The sequence below is a fragment of the Canis lupus genome, chromosome 12, assembly GCF_011100685.1.
Source record: "Canis lupus familiaris isolate Mischka breed German Shepherd chromosome 12, alternate assembly UU_Cfam_GSD_1.0, whole genome shotgun sequence".
Taxonomy (NCBI): Eukaryota; Metazoa; Chordata; class Mammalia; order Carnivora; family Canidae; genus Canis; species Canis lupus.
In genome coordinates this window covers 64,336,832-64,354,207 of record NC_049233.1, presented here as the reverse complement: position 1 = coordinate 64,354,207, position 17,376 = coordinate 64,336,832, and the positions used below count along the sequence as shown (strand labels likewise).

Below are 17,376 nucleotides of genomic sequence, written 5' to 3'. Positions count from 1 at the left end.
TTTAACTGTACAAACAGACCCAGTTTTATTGGAAACACTGATAGAGTCCATGCCACATGGAAAATATTAAACATTTCCTCTCGGCACCTGTTTCTAACAGGCCGCAGTGTTGATGATTTTGCAACAATATATAAATGCAGTCCATTAATGAGCCCCAGGGAGAGTCCACATGCCCGGGCCAGCGTGGCCTGTCTCATATTTGAACATAAAAAAAGAAGGCGCCCGAACGGTTGAGTTCACAGCACTGTGCACACGGGCAGGTGCTTTGGTCATGCTTCATAGCACAGAACCCCAGTGAAGAGAGAGGGAAAAGAATATAAGATCATCTCAAAGCCAACAAACAGACCTCACCCACAGTGATCAGGAGACCCACAACCAGATTCAACTGGAAGTCCCTAAACGGTAATTTCGTTGAAGTCTACTTAGAGTGGGAGATCCTCCTCTAAATAAAAGCTGCCATGCGATCATCGTGATTGGGTCCCCAACATTCGTGACTGGGTCCCCAACATTCTCTAATTTGCAAACTGTGCTTCCCATCTCCACCAGGAACACGTTGAGGACCTACTGGGGATGGCGGGTCACAGTCCACAGTTGCAACAGCACAGTCACAACACTAGGCGGCAGTAAGCTGAGTGCAGTCATAGGGTGTCGCCATCAGGCTAAGGACTTGGTCCAGGGCGGTGAATGATTAATAGAGGGGCTTACAGAGGGCCCCAAGGTCAAATACATGTGGCCTGTATCAGGTTAAGCAGAGTTTAACCTTCACTCTTGTGTAGGCTAACATGCGCTGGGAATCTACCAGAGGACCTCAGTAGGGAGCGTTTCTCAAATATTTGACTATAGGAGCCTTTTTTTTCAAAGAACCCTCATTAGAAAAATCTGCCCTGAGCCCATTTGTCTCTCTGTACCTGTGGTGGAGAAGGTTATGGGCTAAGTGTGACTTGTTTACTATTTTTTTTTAAGATCTTATTTATTTATTCATGAGAGACACAGAGAGAGAGAGAGGCAGAGACACAGGCAGAGGGAGAAGCAGGCTCCATGCAGGGAGCCCGACATGGGACTCGATCCCAGGACCCTGGGATCACACCCTGAGCCAAAGGCAGATGCTCAACTGCTGAGCCACCCAGGCGTCCCAGTGTCACTTGTTTATAAGCAGATTTTGTTGGATCAGTATGGGAGAGACCTGGTCACCACTGGATTAGTAAATTCTTGAAGTGGGTATTAAACTTCTTCAAGCCCCTAAATGTGGCTGTGACGGGGACTTGGAGATGATGCCTCCCTCCAGAGAGGAGAATTCGAGATCTCCCTTACCGGATATGCTCTCACGCTGCAAAGCTTTGAATGAGACCTGCCCTCAGAGTCAAGTGCTTTTGGAAAAAAAAAAAAAAAAAAACCCAAAAAACTGCTGTTTGCAGATTAGCAAAGTGATTTGATGAATCTCCAAACTGTTGCAATTTGCAGTTTGGCAAATACTAAGTCCTCCCTAAACTGAAGCATATTAAAATTCTTATGCCTCTTCCGTCATAGAATTCTGTGCTCAGTCGTCTCAGGTGGTAAAAGGAAAGTTCAAGAAGACTTGGGCCCGGGGTGGTTTTCCTTCAGGAAAGGTGGTACCTAACACCTTCCCCCACTACAGGCTCTTGACCAGGCCCCTGCTTTGGGAAAAGAACAGGGAAAACCATGGTTAAAACTGTTTTTACAATGGTGCTTTCACATTTTAAATGTGATTCATATTTTAATCTTGTTCTGTAAACAGTCCACAGCTATTCCCAATATTTGATCTCATTGAGATCACAGGTGAGCGCCCAGATACCATTATCATTCCATAATGATATGGCTCCAGGTGCGCTGAGGCAGGAGGCTCCCAGGTAATCATGAGTTGGCAACGAGCCTACACAGGCTCTTTCTCCCTTTGGCCTCACAATTAGTGTTTAATGTCACTCACTAATACCAGGCAGGGCTTATCCTCTCAGGGACATCAGACCCAAAAGGTCTCCTGGTGCCCAGGGAAAGGTGAGAAAGATTACTGATTAAAAAAAAATAAGAGATTCTTTAATACTTTCTACCCATATCAGAAGCCTGAGCCACAGGGTCCTGGCCCTGACCTGGGTGTGGTTCCCAAGGCCGGCTGACACGGCTTCCCTTACCCTTTGGCACACCAAGGGTGCTTCCAACGTTTTTTCTTTTAACCTGACAGTTGAATGTGATATTTTGTGAAGCACTGTGGTTTTTCCAGCTTTGATATCAAGAGGTCTAGAAAATATTTGTGTGCTGTTTTCCTTTCTCACTCTCTTCCCTTCTTGATTTGCTTGTTTTGTTGTTCTGTTTTTTTCCTGAGCATTTTGGCTGTGGCAATCCCCCATTATTGTCCCTTGGAGTAATATCTTAACTATAAAATACAATCTTGTTGTTTGGAAAATTAAAAGAAAAATAGCAGTGCAGGTAATGGGGCCCGAGGAGCTGTAGGAGAGGAGCAAGGGGGTGGCGGGGGCAGGGAGGGACTATATAGTTCAGTGAGAATGGCAAATGATTCACTGTCATTTCAAGACTGAAAAAAAAAAAAGTGGATTTTACTGTGCTAACTCAATTTAACTGTTCAAATGATTATTGCTCCCCTGGTGTTTATAAAAACATATGAAATGAAAGGAAACAGACTCATACAGACTTGAAGAGTTTTCAAAAGCCATTATACCCACAAAATCTGTTTGGATTTTGCCAACATTGTGAATCCTAAACTATCAATTTTATGGTCTGGAGAAACAAGACAGTAGAGCACGGTGGTCAAGAGGGATCTCTGCTGCTGATCCACGGTGTGACCTTGGGCAAGTCACTTGACTTGCCGAAGTCTCTTCTTATATGGAGGGATTAGTCACAATTGTGCTTACCATTCAGGGCTGTTTTCAGGATTTAATGAAATAATGTGTGATAAGCACTTCCTAAGAGGTGTGTCTTATGGGAAATGCTCAATGAATTTTATTGTCGAAACTCTACATGAATAGAGTTACTGCAAAGAAACCAGGATTCCGTCTTTGGCAGAGTTCCGTGAAAGCCATGCGAGAAGTCCCGTAGGCCTTTTCCTCTGTACTCCAAGCACAGCAGATTTCAGTGGCAAGCGATCTGCCCTTCAGGGGGCATTTTCAATGCCTGGATATATTTTTGGTTGTCAAACTGAGTTGTGTGTGTGTGATGCTACGGGCAAATAGTGGGTGGAAGCCAGGGATGCTACTTCACATCTACATCGCACAGGGCAGCTGCCACAACCAAGAAGTATCTGGCCCTCAAGTGCCAATTGTGCCACAGTTAAAAAAAAAAAAAATGGACCTAGCACAGCCCTTTGACATCTTAGGTCTAGAGGTTATACCTTCCTTCATGGCTCTAAAAAGAGTTGTATTAATCTCTATGTGAACAATTTTTTTTATTTTTTTTTTTTGTCATCTGACTTTCAGAAGCTTGTGTGGAGATGAGATGGTGTTCTGAGGTAGGCTATCTATTTTAAATAGATTTTATTTATTTATTTGACAGAGAGATAGAGATAGAACCAGAGAGCACAAGTGGGGGGAATAGCAGAGGGAGAGGGAGAAGCAAACTCCCCACTGAGCAGAGAGCCTGACCTGGGCCTGGATCCCAGGATCCTGGGATCATGACCTGAGTGGAAGGCAGATGCTTAACCAACTGAGCCACCCAGGTGCCCCTATATATTTTTTATTTTTTAAGTAGGCTCCACACCCAATGTGGGACTCCAACTCACCACCCTGAGATCAATAAAAGGAGTTGTCAATGAAATTTTTAAAAATTATTTTATTTTATTTTATTTATTTCTTCATGAGAGATAGAGAGAGAGGCAGAGACATAGGCAGAGGGAGAAGCAGGCTCCACGCAGGAAGCCCAATGTGGGACTTGATCCTGGGACCCCAGGATCCAAAGGGCCAAAGGCAGAGGCTCAATCCCTGAGCTACCCAGGTGTTCCGAAATCTTAAGAGAACAAAAGAAAAGTCTCAGTTTCCTAAAGATCAACTGCATTAGCAAAGAGTTTGGGGGAAAATTAGGGAATGTGGTTCATGCTAGAGACAGAGCCCTGGTATTTATTGACCACTGTTCCTGGCTTTCAATGTTGGGGCAAATTTGTGGGAGCCCAGAGGCCCACTGGGAGAGTTAGACAAATGAGGGCATGGACTCACTCTGAAGATTTACTTTGGTGGCAAAAGAAAATTTTGATGTTAACCGAGGTCTTGAGATTAAAGCACAGACATGCTATCTTGATTGACAATTCATTACCCCTATTTAAAAGTAAATATAAAGATTGGATCTTTCTAGGAAGGCTATTTTTTTCGGTTTAAACAAATACACTAAACTGTGGGTGATTGTCACAAATTTGTACAAATCAGATCTAAAGACTTTCTAGATTGTTGTTGACAATAGCCCCAAAGGAGAAAGTGTACCTTTCTGTCTTGACAATATCCTACCTTCAATTTGTGACCAAACCATAAAAAGACAAAGCAGAGAAATAGGCTGAGAAGTGAGCTGCCATCATGTGGTGTCACAGACTGTCAAGTGTGACTGTCTTCCCCAAGGAGCGAGTTCAATGGACAGTGGACCATTCTGTCCTTATGAGATGCAAACCTATGTGCTTCTGAGCCACTCCTTGCACATGTCTAGTAGAGAAAGAGCCAGGCAGCAACAGAACCTAGAATCTAGAGTTGGGGGCACCTGGTGGCTCAGTTGGTTGAGTGTCCATCTAACTCTTGGTTTTGGCTAAGGTCATGATCTCAGGGTCATGAGATTGAGCTCTGCAGCAGGCTCTGCACTCAGCAGGGAGTCTCCTGCTCTCCTTCTCCCTCTGCCCCTTTCCCTGCTCACATTCATGCTTTCTCTCTCTCTCAAATGAATAAATAAATCTTTAAAATAAAATAAAATAAAACCTCCAGGGTGCAGGTTGACAGGCCTGGTAGGCCCAGCAGACCTTCAGGCCACAGCCTCTTTGGCATTTGCCTGAGTTGTGCAGGGTCCAGTCACAGGGCTAAAGAAAGGGAGTTGGAAGGATGGCATACCTGACCGGAAAAGCAAAGTTGGAAAAATCCCCTGCAAAATGGCACATGACCTTCCCACATTAGACTTGGAAGGTCGGTGCGCCACTTGAACTGCCATTATGGCTCACTCCTTCTTATGAAATCCTCTTGAACTTTTCTCACATTTAAATTTTGTGAGCGCTTAACCAAGAGCCCAAGTCCTCCAATAGCAATTTAAAGTTGAAAACATTTCAGAGGGATACAAAAATTGAATAAGCCTCTTGGTTTCGTGAGGGGGGTGACGGCAGCATAAGGGGCACACTGACCTTGCCACTTTATGAGCAGAAGGCAGGTGTGAGCTTACAAATTAATGTTCCAGAATGTCCACGGGAAGTGAATAAAGATTACCCTGTTGTCCCATTTGAATGCTGTGCCATTGCTCACGGTGCCAAAAAGTTTGATTACCTGGTCACCTTTGTTGATGAACTTCATAATATTGGTGGAAGGAGGTTCAATAAAATACTTCAAAACCAGAATGCTCCTCAGAGCCCTGAAACTTTGGGTCATAGAAGGAAATATCTGCAAGCAAATGACTTCATCATAAGCATTATATTTGAAGAGCTCCCTAACTGACCATGATATAATAAGCGACCTCTACAAAACACTTAGCTCTGGAGAGGCTCTAGTGGAACCTGGAGATCTGTGTAGGTGGAAAGAAGACTCCTTGATGCCTACATGAGTGGGAAGGGCAGCATGGAATAGCGCACGGTGGAAAAAGAGCCCTGGGCCAGGAACCCGAAGACCAGGCCAGCTTCAGACTCCCTGCCCTTGTGATCTCAGACATTCCCCAACCCCTTCCAGTTCAGCGTCGTCCGTACAATGAGGATGGATGCTGGCATCTGCTGTGTCCCTCCTGGACTGTGAACATTTGAGAAAGCTTCATGAACTGTTTACTAAATAACCAGTGTCTTACTGTTCTTGTCAAAAGGTAATGAGAGTTAGAATCAAATTGTGTCTTATTAAGGAAATATGTTTATAACCAAATTACTTCCTGAGAACTTCATGTTTCCTGGCATGGTCTTTCATTTCTCTCCTAATATAAAATTGTCAGGAAACCTATGTTTCACTGAGTAGAAAATGGCATAGCCAATAAATATATTTTAAAATGTCTTATTCTATGGCCGCATCCTTTGGTTATCTAGCCGTGCTCTTTTGGAGGGGGCCTTAGGCAGAGATCTGTTCCTTATAGAGGATGGAAACCCATCCAAGTTAGTTCAGATAAGGGAAAGCTGGTTACAGAAACAAAAGCAAGAAGCAGCGGCTCATCTCCTGTGTGTTCCAATCAAAGTAGAGTCACCCCTTATGCAACTGGGTTTGGGAAACCTCCAAAAGCAAAGTGGTGCTTTTTTTTTCCCCCCCTGATGGCTTCATGACTTATTTTCCCCTCGTATACACCACAAACCCAGATAGCACAAAACTGGCCCAGTCAGTATCCCCAAGTCTATATGACGCTGCTGGTCTCATCCCGTGTACTATCCAGTTTCTTGGTCTCTTAGTTTAATGTCTTTCCTTCTTGCTTCCTCTTGCCTGGAGTGTAGGTGCAACGCTCTTCTCTCCGTGTCGGCTTCCTTTTTAGCATTTAAAGCTCAGAGTACATGTCACCAAAGCCATAAAATTTGGAAGTGTGCTTTTACAGAGCCCCTTCTGGGTAAGTTATTTAACCTCTGCGTCTCAGTTTCCTCAACTGTAAAATGGGGACAGTGTGATTCCCAATCACAGTGCCTGGTCCATGATGCTCAACAGGAGCCGTTATCATTATTCATTTTCAGAAGTTAGTTTATAAAACTGACCAAGAGCGGGCATAGGGCTATATAATCTAAACATTATGTCAAGTTCTAAAATCAGGTGACCTACACATGGCATTAATTTGTCAGGTAAGGGGATCCCCGGGTGGCTCAGCGGTTTCGCGCCTGCCTTTGGCCCAGGGCGTGATCCTGGAGTCCTGGGATCGAGTCCCGCGTCGGGCTCCCGGTGCATGGAGCCTGCTTCTCCCTCTGCCTGTGTCTCTGCCTCTCTCTCTCTCTCTATGTCTATCATAAATAAATAAAAATAAATATTTAAAAAAATAATAATAATTTGTCAGGTAAGTTTCCAGAGCAGATGACTTGACCTCAGTCTTAAAAGGAAGTGACTGAAACGACTTTGTGAAGAGAGAAACCGAAACCTCAGTTTTCAGTGACTGTCACAAACCACCCCAAAACTTAGCTGTTTAAACAACAATAATTATTTATTTACTCAAGAATTCTGCGGTTTGGGCAGGGCTTGGCAGGAGCGGCCCATCTCTGTTCCACATGGCTCCATGTGGCTGGAATCCACCCAAGACCGCCTGCTTGCTTATATGCCTGGCACATGAGGTGGGGCTCGCCGGGCACCCCCTTTCTATGGGCCTCTTCGTGTGGCTAGCTGGCCTGGGTTTCTTCTCTCCATGCTAGGCTCAGAGTGGTCATACCCCTTACAATGCGGCCCCCTCTCCCAGAATGCAAGAGCAGAACTCTCCAGACATTCTTAGTATAGCTGGGCTAAGAAGTCCCAGAAAGTCATTTCCACCATACTTTTATCCATCCCAGTGGTCACAGGACCAGCCCAGCCTCAAGGGGAGGGGATTTAAAATGGCATGAATATCAGCAAGTTTGGTTCAACCGGGGCCACAGATGAAGAGCCCAACAAGAAATTCAAGGTTCAAAGGTTCAAACTCAGAAGTAACAGAATAGCTCCTGTACCCCACGAGGATCCCTGGAAGCTGTCATCTTTGCAGAATTTGAGTAATCTCTTCCTTCCAGCATCAGGTCAAATCCACTGAACTCGCATCAGGCTTTCAAATGGCGTGCCCGCTGACAGAAACCCAACAGTGACAGAGGCTCCGGGTCAGGTCTTTAATAAGTTCATTCCCATGGTCACTCTTCATCACTTAGCATTAGCATTTTTTCCTCTCAATTTTTCCATCTATTTCTCTGTTTCCTGAAGCAGTAAAACCTTTAATTTTCTGTGGGCTGATTATTTTCCATGCGGGTAGAGCTGGACATTTTCCCAAAGAACCAGCTTTTGGTTTGGTTGACCCTGGGTATTGTTTGGGGATCTGCTTTCTGTCCCCACGGTGGGCTGGGGTGGGCTGGGGTGAGGTGGGGGTGCTAAGGGGAAGGTCTGAGGTTAGTGGAGGGCCACTGCGAAGGCCTTTACTGCAGTTGCTCAGGTGGGGCTTGCAGTGGATGCATCAGTGTTTCCCTCTCCTGCCCCAGAAACAGAGCTCAGGCCTTCCTTCTGGAAACTTCTCCCTCCTAGAGGGGCTAGGGGAGCCCAGGAACAGCAAGGCTTTCTGCCACAGAGGAGGCATCCGCCTCTGTACGGAGCTGGGGCTTGCCCTGAGGTTACAGAGGAGAGGAGGTCGGGGCCCCTTCGCTTCAGAGGCTGCCTCTTTAGCCCCCCTCTGTCACCACCTGCCCCTCTTCACCCTGCACCTGCCACTTAGCTCCTCTGGAGATCAGACCCCTTCCCCACCCTTCCTCACCCTCCTCTCCAGTGTTCTCTGTGATCCCTTCAGAGTGTGGGATTTTTAACAAATATACACAACTTCACCTGAAAGCAGCATGGGTCTCTGGGTCCACTAATTAAGACATCACACTTAGCTAGAATGTCAGCTCATTCTGGGCTCCACCCCCGGTGCTTGGCCCAGAACACGGTGCAGAGTAGGAGCTCAGGCCATAGCTGCCCAACGTTGCATGAATATCACCCTGCGAGTAATCACACCCAGCTTCGAATTTTCTATTTTGTTCCCTAAGTCGGTCCCTTTGGACCCTTCTCCCATCACAGACTGTACCAAGGGGACAACAAGCGATGAGTTTCTTAGAAACAGCTTGTGTCAACAGTCTCCCTCCCGCCCCCTCCTCTGCCCAAAGTGGTGAGGCTGTAAACAGCTTCCATCAGAAAACTGGCACTTGGAAAACAGAAACCAATTAGGGAGCTGAGGGATGACTCAGGAGAGTATCATCAGAGGACCGGGAGGGAGAACACGCACGGGTCGGACACGAACCTTTGAGACGTAACCTTTTGGAAGACAGCATCGATTGTAAATAGTCAGGCTCTCAGTTGAATCATTGAGCAGTTACTGAACTTCTCTAGATAGATCTTCTTGTGTTTTGTGAGATTGCTGAACTAAGGGGATTTATCAAGGGGAAGGTCTGGATCGTTCTTCAGGGAAATGTTTTATTGTGATATTCTTTCGCCTTGTGTATTAATCAGCTTGGCCTGCCATAACGAAATACCACAGACTGAGTTGCTTGAGCAACAGAGATGTCCTTTCCTCACGGTGCTGGAGGCCACAAGTCTCAGATGGGGGGTGGAGGTGGGCTGGCAGGGTCCGGTCCTTCTGTGACATCTGTCCTTGGCTTGCAGATGGCTGCCCTCTTGCTGTGTCCTCGCGTGGTCCTCCCCCTGTGTGTGCTCGGGTATCTGTTCCCTTTTATAAGGATGCCAATTATATTGGATCAGGGCTCCCTGCTCATATGATTAAAGATTAAATTAATTAATTGACACTACCTCCAAATATAGTCGGATTCTAAGGTAGAACATAGGGACTCTGGGCAGGGGTAGGGGTAGGCATACAGTTCAGTGCCCAGCACCTTCTTTGTTTATGGAGGTGAAGCGTAGCAGAATATGTCACCCTAAAATATACCACTTTGGCATGAGGATTATTTTGAGTTAAGGGCCCTTGAAAAACAGCATATGTGAGAAGGGTGTGCCGATGACATCTTCTCTTCCTAAAAACATGAAAAATGCCCTCCCTCTCTATACCAGGATGAAAGAAATATTCTTCTCACCAGAGATGGGGACTCGAGGCTGAGAAAAATCTGTTCAAACAGACTTGTTAAAATAATCCTTGTCTTTCTTTAGTCTCTCCATCCATTTTAGTTACTTTTTCACAACTATTACTTTCTGCTCAACCTCAAGTGTACAAGCACTTAGGCTTGATCGCTTTGGGGTCATCATTTTCCTGGGAAGACTCTTTTGTGCATATGAAAATATTAAATTGTGTGCCTTTCTCCTGTCACTCTGCCTTCTACTTAATACTCAGGCCCAGCCAGAGACTGTAAGAGGGCAGAGGAAAAGTTTTACTTCCCCTACTGAAGTTTGCTAAATACTGTGTGTTGGATGAATAATGACATCCTTTCTCCCTCTCACCCACTTTTTCTGCCAGTTCCTAGGATTCTTGAAAACAGGGATTGACTATAAACAGGTAAGGGGAGGGACGCCTGGGTGGCTCAGTGGGTTAAGCATCTCTGCCTTCAGCTCAAGTCATGTCCCTAGGGTCCTGGGATGGAGCCCCGGGTCGGACTCCCTGCTCAGCAGGAAGTCTGCTTCTCCCTCTCCCTCTGTCTGCCGCTTCCTCTGCTTATGCTCTCTCTCACTCTGTCAAATAAATAAATAAAATCTTAAACAGGCAAACAAACAGGTAAGGGGATTGTATGGGGAGCTCCAAGGGTGTGAATATGGATGGCATTCCAAGGGTCTTTGGCCCTACCTGCTTTCCCTCTGTCACCCTTGAGATCAGTTGACTCTTCCCTTGCTCTGTTTGTTAGAGAAAAAGAAATTAGATTTCAGAGTCATTTGATGGGATGGGGGGGGGGGGGAGGAGCAGTGCAAGAAAACAATGACTGAATTACTAATAGTCTTTTCAGAAGTCCTGTAGGTAATGAAAGCCCATGGGAGGTTGCATTACAGTATTTTCATTTGCATGCAGGGCAAGGAATTGGCTTGCTGACTACAGTTTCTCCACAAGTCTTGGGATGCAGGACATTTCTAGTCTTTTGTCTTGAGAAGCGTCTTGGGTAGTATCAGAAGCCAAGGCCATGAATACAGGAGGGGCTAGAGGGGGTTGTCATGTGATGCTGCCAACTTGCTGCCATGGCCTTGCTGCTTAGGAATCCTCTCCCAGGATGCCCCCTCTCCCCCCAAACAGAAAGGCTACTCTTTCTGACATGTAGAAACCAGACTATAGGCTTTGCTCATCGATGCCATTGGATTAGGATTTGATGAACTATCTGTGTCTCAGATGGGAGTGACTGGAAGGGGTGACTTTGGCATAGCCCTGGAAGACCGAATTGTGGTGGCGGTGTAGTGTATAGCAGCTCTATATTTCACTTCCAAGTTATAGCTAGACTTTTTCATTTTTCAAAAGCAAGACATTTCCTGATAGTTAAAAACTGATCAATCTTAGCCAACCAATATATTTGATTTGAAATGCTGTTGTTTTTACTTTCTGTATGAGAATGGAAAATGGCATCAGAGAGAAATGATACGGTTTTTGTTTGCTTTTATGTTAAGAACTACTAAAATAATTTATTTCAGCCTCATTTTATCTATAATAAACACTGTGATGACTGAGTCTTACAATTTCTTTTCAGGCCACCTAAATACCTTTCTTTTCAAATAATAGCAAATGAAATTATTTACACAATTGAGCAATTATTTAATATTGAATGTACAAATTTATCAAGATATACTTACTGAGATATTTCTCTTGTATTTTTTAGAACCACAGAGGCTTTTCTTGGAAAAGGACACATCCAGAAATGTCAGGGGAATAGTGTATGATTTTCAACCAAAAAACTTAACTTTCATAAAGGGGCAATTTTGATCAAGTCTTTAAAAAAATCTTGACTAAAAATAAGAAGAAGCTTAAATTATTGTTAGAAAACATAGAGAATAAAATTACAAACTCCTTAATTCACTTTAACTTATAGTTTTTATATCTAATTCTACAAAAACTCACCAAGCTTACCTTGCAGAGGTATGAAAAACTCATTCTTGTTACCAGTTTTTGAGTTTTTTTACTTAACTAGATTTTTTTTTCCTTTATAGGCATATATTAGTTTCTCAAAGTCCATTGGAAATGTAACTATGATAAAACTATGTGTTTTAAAGTTGTTTTCTAGTCCAGAGCATTTCTAATTAGACTCTGCAAAACCAGTTTTGATCCTATGTAAATAAGTAAGTGGTTTTATTAATGGGTCAGGGATTTCATGCAAATGGTATACCTTAAATAGGATGCAGAATAAAAGACCAAAATATACTAATATGCCCAAAAGCTTCTGTTGACACGCAGAGCTTTTAGAGAATGGGGGGTTCGTTCCTATCGTGAGAACAGTCTCTGGCTGAGCACAAACCAGAATCTCCATCCTGTATGCCTACACTTAGTTCCTTAAAATCACCCTTATTGCTGGCTTCCTGGGCTCCTGTCTTAAGCGTCAGAGTAAATGCAGTAAGTCCTATGTATCTAGCTTCAGTGTAAGCAAACTTGACTGCCCTGAACTATTGATGAGAAATGTCAATAACTCCTAAAAAAGCATTGTAAGGTTTAAATAATAATGTATGGAGTATCAGGGGAGTGCTAAATGTCTCTTACAAAATTCTGGCTAACCTCCATGAAGATTAAAAAGTATTTACACACTTCAACTGATAATGTGCAGTTATCGTTGACTACAGATTTTATTCTTTTTTTTTCATTAAAAAAACTCAACAACATCAATTGCTTACCTTTCGAACAGCTATAGGGGATGTTCCATGAGACCCAAAGTCCATTCCTAGTGGATTCCACATGGACTCTGTTTTCACTCTTTGGGTGACACATTCTTCTTGACACTGAATATTCATCTATGTCAACACTTGAAACAAATCGAAATATTTTTGACAAATATAAATTAAAATTCCACCAAGTGAGTTATGGTTAAGTGTGCCAATTAAGCAATGATGTTTACTATCACTCCTGCTAGAAATGACTCTTAACTGAAAGTAAAGCGTTTTTAAAAGGCATGAAACCACAAAAACAAAGAGAATGAAAGAAAAAAAATGAAGTAGCATCAAGAAACTAGAAGCTGGCAGTGTTCGTACTAAACAATTTAGGGCAAGGTTTTTCAACCTTAGTACTGTTGACCGTGGGGGCCAGATAATATTTTGTTGTAGAAGGCTGTCCTGTGTGTTGGAGGATATTTGGCAGCGCCCCACCTCTTCCCACTAGATTCCAGTAGTGCCACCTCCCCAGTTGTGACAACCAAAAGTGTTTCCACTTACTGTCAAATGCCCCCCCCCCCCCCAGAACAAAATTGCCCCTGTGGAGATTTAAGGAATGAGAAAGATCTAAACGTATCTCTGTCAAAAGTCCAAAAGCAGGCTTATTCTGGCCAGAGAATGCTCCAAAGGCTCAGGACCTAGAGGTACCAGGTGGGAAACAGGATTGGCTGACAATCTGTGTAAGAGATAGATTGGCCATTCTGTATCCCTTCTGCTAGAGGTTCCTTCTTTGAAGAAGCTGAGTCTCGGAGACTCCAGGCTTGGAGACATGGGGCACTGTAGCTGTAATCAAGGCTACTTCTTGTTTAAATAGTCGATTATTTCCCTTAAAATTATTACTATTATTATTATTATTTGCAAAAGACAGACTGGTTAATTAAATAGAACTCTTATGAGGTCTGCTTAATACCTCTGCATTCTTTTAGGTTTTAAGAGTGGCACTAATTTCTGCTAGACCCTCTGTGATTTAATAATTGCTTTTGATTTACAATCTTGGGTCTGTGTGTGTGTGTGTGTGTGTGTGTGTATGGGAGTGGCAGTTTCAGAGCTCTCCATTTGGCTGTCTTCACTATGGTAACCCTTATCTCATAGGCCAAGGAGGCATTGGGGGGTTGTATCAATTCCTGGGAATATCTACCCAAGTATACATAGAGACACCAGGCAAGTACTACAGATGGGTCTGCAGACCCAATAGCCTGGAAGCCACACCTGAGCCAGCACCCCATATATTACCAGGACCCTTATATAACCCCACAGAGGCCAACCCTGCACAAACTGAAAGTACAAGGCCCCTTGTTCAAAAACTTATTAAGAATTTTTAAAGGGCACCATCTGGACATCAAACCAAGAATTAAACCACAGTTAGAATCTTCTAAGTGGGAAATTCTGTGTGGGTGCACAGGTCACACCCCCACATCTGTGACACTGGCCTTGGCCCTGCTCTAGCAGGGTGCCATGATGATATTCCAGCGCTGGGCATTAATGTCAGCCTGGACTCTGAGTCCAACAGTCCTCAGAACGTCTAGATCTTTCCCTTTCCTCGATGTAGAGTTACCCAAGGAAATGGATTCTCTGGGAGAAGGACCAGAAAATCATTACTGTGAAGACTCTCTTGCTCTTTCTCTCTCAAATAAATAAATAAAATCTTAAAAAAAATAAAGCCATCAATCGCTCTTAGTCTCTTGTTATCTTTTCCCAAACCACCTGATGAGTCTGGTAATAGCCACCACTATTGTCATTTTAGTTGTTCTTTTCCCCAAATTGCTCAAGTGTCTGATACAATGTGCCGGCTCATGTGTTTGTTACCAGCAGTGAAAGGTTAATAATCGGATTGTTACCTTGTGCCGTGTGTGCTCCCCTTCCACCAACAGTGCAGTTCTGCCAACCAGATGGCAGGTGATCCAGCTCCAAAGTCCCACCTTGGCATTTGCTTTCTCAGATCTTTCCTTGGGTCAACTGTCAAAGGTTAGGTTCCTTGGAAGGTGACCCAAGATCCAATCTCCAAAGAAAAAAATGGCTGATGATGGAAATTTAAGCATCCCTTAGGAATTCTTTTTGGATAGGGAGGTCTTTACAGTTGACCTCAGGTTAAAGAGTGAGATTGTGTGTCTTTGGGTAAAGCTATCCCACCCAGAAAATGTTGAAAGAGGAGATGGAGATGGGCAGGCAAAAGCCTTATGAGGGAGAACTTTTGGGATCAGTACCCGTGGGAAGGGGGGAAAGAAAGGAAGCAGGATTGCATGGAGGGAGAATCTGGCCATGATGAAGGCCTCAGCTACCTCACAGGAAGCTCCAAAGCTGAACTGGCTCTTGAGACTTGTCCCAAGTTACAGGGAAGGCCTTTTTACCACCATGGTGAACAGTCATTGAAGGACAGTTGCTCTGGGAAGGGGTCTTGACTGTGGGAAAGGCAACTCTCAGAAGTTGAACCAATTCCAAGCAGGCTGCCAGTGGAGGGGTGTCACTTCCAGCAGCTGGGGGCTACATCCTTTCATCCTGAAGAAGGTGGCTCTCGTCAAAGCATCGTTCGCCGCTCACCTGTAATCATGTAAACACTAACATTTGATCTAACTAAAAATTGTGCTATCATTGAGGTGTGTGGTTTTATGTATGGATGAGATTGAGGAATGTAAAAAAGAAAATCTCCTTGAGTGATAGGAAGCCAAACGATTAGACCTCAGATTGTGTTTTTAAAAAATTAGAAAAAAAAGTCCGGGAAATAGGCTGCACACATTGTGTAATTTACTCAGGTATTCCTGTCTTTCCCTTCTTAAAGATGCCGCTTTGCCTACCCACCAGGATAATGTTATATTTCTAAAAACTTTTTCAATAATTTTTTAATGATAAAGGCATTTTTGCATCTAATCCATACATTTTCATCTTGCTAGACAGAAAGCTAAATCACCAATTCAGAGCTAGACACTGGACAACCTTAGCGGCAGTAAAGACAGGACAAAGGAAATCTGATATATTTAGAAGGAATTAGTTGTCTCTTTCTTAACCAAGAGAGATAATGAGCAACTTGAAATTGTTTTGACATCTTTCTAGTTGTTTTCACGTCTTCAGTTCTTACAATAATCATCCACTGTTAGTAGAGCAGATATTATTATTCCCATTTAATGGATGAGGTGATTGAGCCTCCAGAGGAGCTATGTTTTACCGATAAAATCTGTATATAAATACCGGACAATAAATTTAATTATAAATAGATTTGCTTTGTTTCAATGGTCTTGAATTTTAAAAACAATTGCTGATGAAAAGGAATTGTTAAATGTAAAATTGTGTTACATGGCAGATTTTTTTTTTTTCCTACCTGGGGTTTCCTAGAGTTGTCTTTGACAGATAAACTTGTTCTAGGATAATTTCTTCAGGCTTGAAGAACATCATGTCAATACCCAGAGAAGCTCACTCTAAATTTTAAGAGATCTAAACTGTCTGAACTGTCAAACAGCAAATGGTGTTAGACGTTTCCATTCCTATTGGCAAGTGAGATATAATTGTGTTAAAGATCACTGGGTTTAAGTTTAGACACTTTATAGTGAGACCGGTTTCAAAAAAATAAATAAAAATAAAGCGGGACCAGAGTGTTTGGGTAGGTGGAGGGGGCTCCCAAGGGTAGCAGTGGTACCAGCAGTAGTTGTATACAGGGCATACATGCCACAGTGCTGGGGGGGAGGGAGGGGCATTGGGAAAGATCTTAGTTCCACTCTATAAAACACCCTTTTATTTGGGATTCTCCAAATTCATTCCACATCTCATCATTCAGTCCATTTATTTTGACATTGTGGAATGACCACAGACTACTTTGGCTCTTCACTTTTGCTGTAATCCGAAGTATCTCCTTTTTATTTTATTTATTTTTATTTTTTTAAAGATTTATTTATTTATTCATGAGAGACACAGATAGAGAGAGGCACAGAGACAGACAGAGAGAAGCAGGCTCCTTGCAGGAAGCCTGATGCAGGACTCAATCCTGGATCCCATGAGCCAAAGGCAGACGCTCAACCACTGGGCCACCCAGGCATCCCCAAAGTATCCCCTTTTCAGAAGATCTTTAAATAATATAAAATTCTATCTGAACAAGTACCTACACTTATGGAGCAGCTTGCTAGATTTTAACCTTCGAGACAAGAGTATACTGCACTGAAGCCTGAAATTACTGCCCTTAGACCTTTTGTAGCTCTTACATTAAAAAGTAATTAAAAGAAATTTGGGACAGTGGTGGAAGGTAGGAGAGATGCAATATTTTAATAAATTTTACAAATTTTAGGTTTGGGTTTTTATAATCAATTATTCAATTTATTTCAAAAGGAGTTGATTAATATATATTGTACAAAAGTCAATAGTCCAAAAGAGGCATCAGTGGAAATAAAGTCTCTTCTGACCCCTGTCCTAGAGCTCCTCGTTTGCCTCTCTAGAGGAAACCAATTTTTTGTGCTTCCCCATCCAGAGAGGCTTAGACTCTACACATAGATTCCACATAAGTGGTAGCTTACTACACACTTCTTACACACATACTCCTTCTGCAATCCATATCAGAACATACTAGAACTACAAATTTTCTTTTCTAATGCTTAAATGGTATTAAATAGAGTATATACCATAATTATTTAATCAAGTTGTTTCCAGTGTTTTGCTATTATGAGCAATGCTATAATATACTTTTCTCTATGTTTATATTTTTACTACACTTGGAATTTATTTTGGAGTAAGGGGTGAAGTAGGGAAACAAATTTGGTTTTTTTTT

At 43.1% G+C, this 17,376-nt stretch overlaps 1 long non-coding RNA gene across 1 annotated transcript; it reads right to left on the bottom strand.

Moving 5' to 3' along the window:
* Nucleotides 1-7,306: 7,306 nt before the first annotated feature.
* Nucleotides 7,307-13,117, bottom strand: LOC119874227. Its single transcript, XR_005368084.1, has 3 exons — nucleotides 12,597-13,117; nucleotides 10,582-10,628; nucleotides 7,307-9,519 (listed from the first exon to the last, which is right to left on the bottom strand). It is a non-coding gene; the product is annotated as an uncharacterized LOC119874227 (long non-coding RNA).
* Between the last annotated feature and the right edge of the window lie 4,259 nt (nucleotides 13,118-17,376).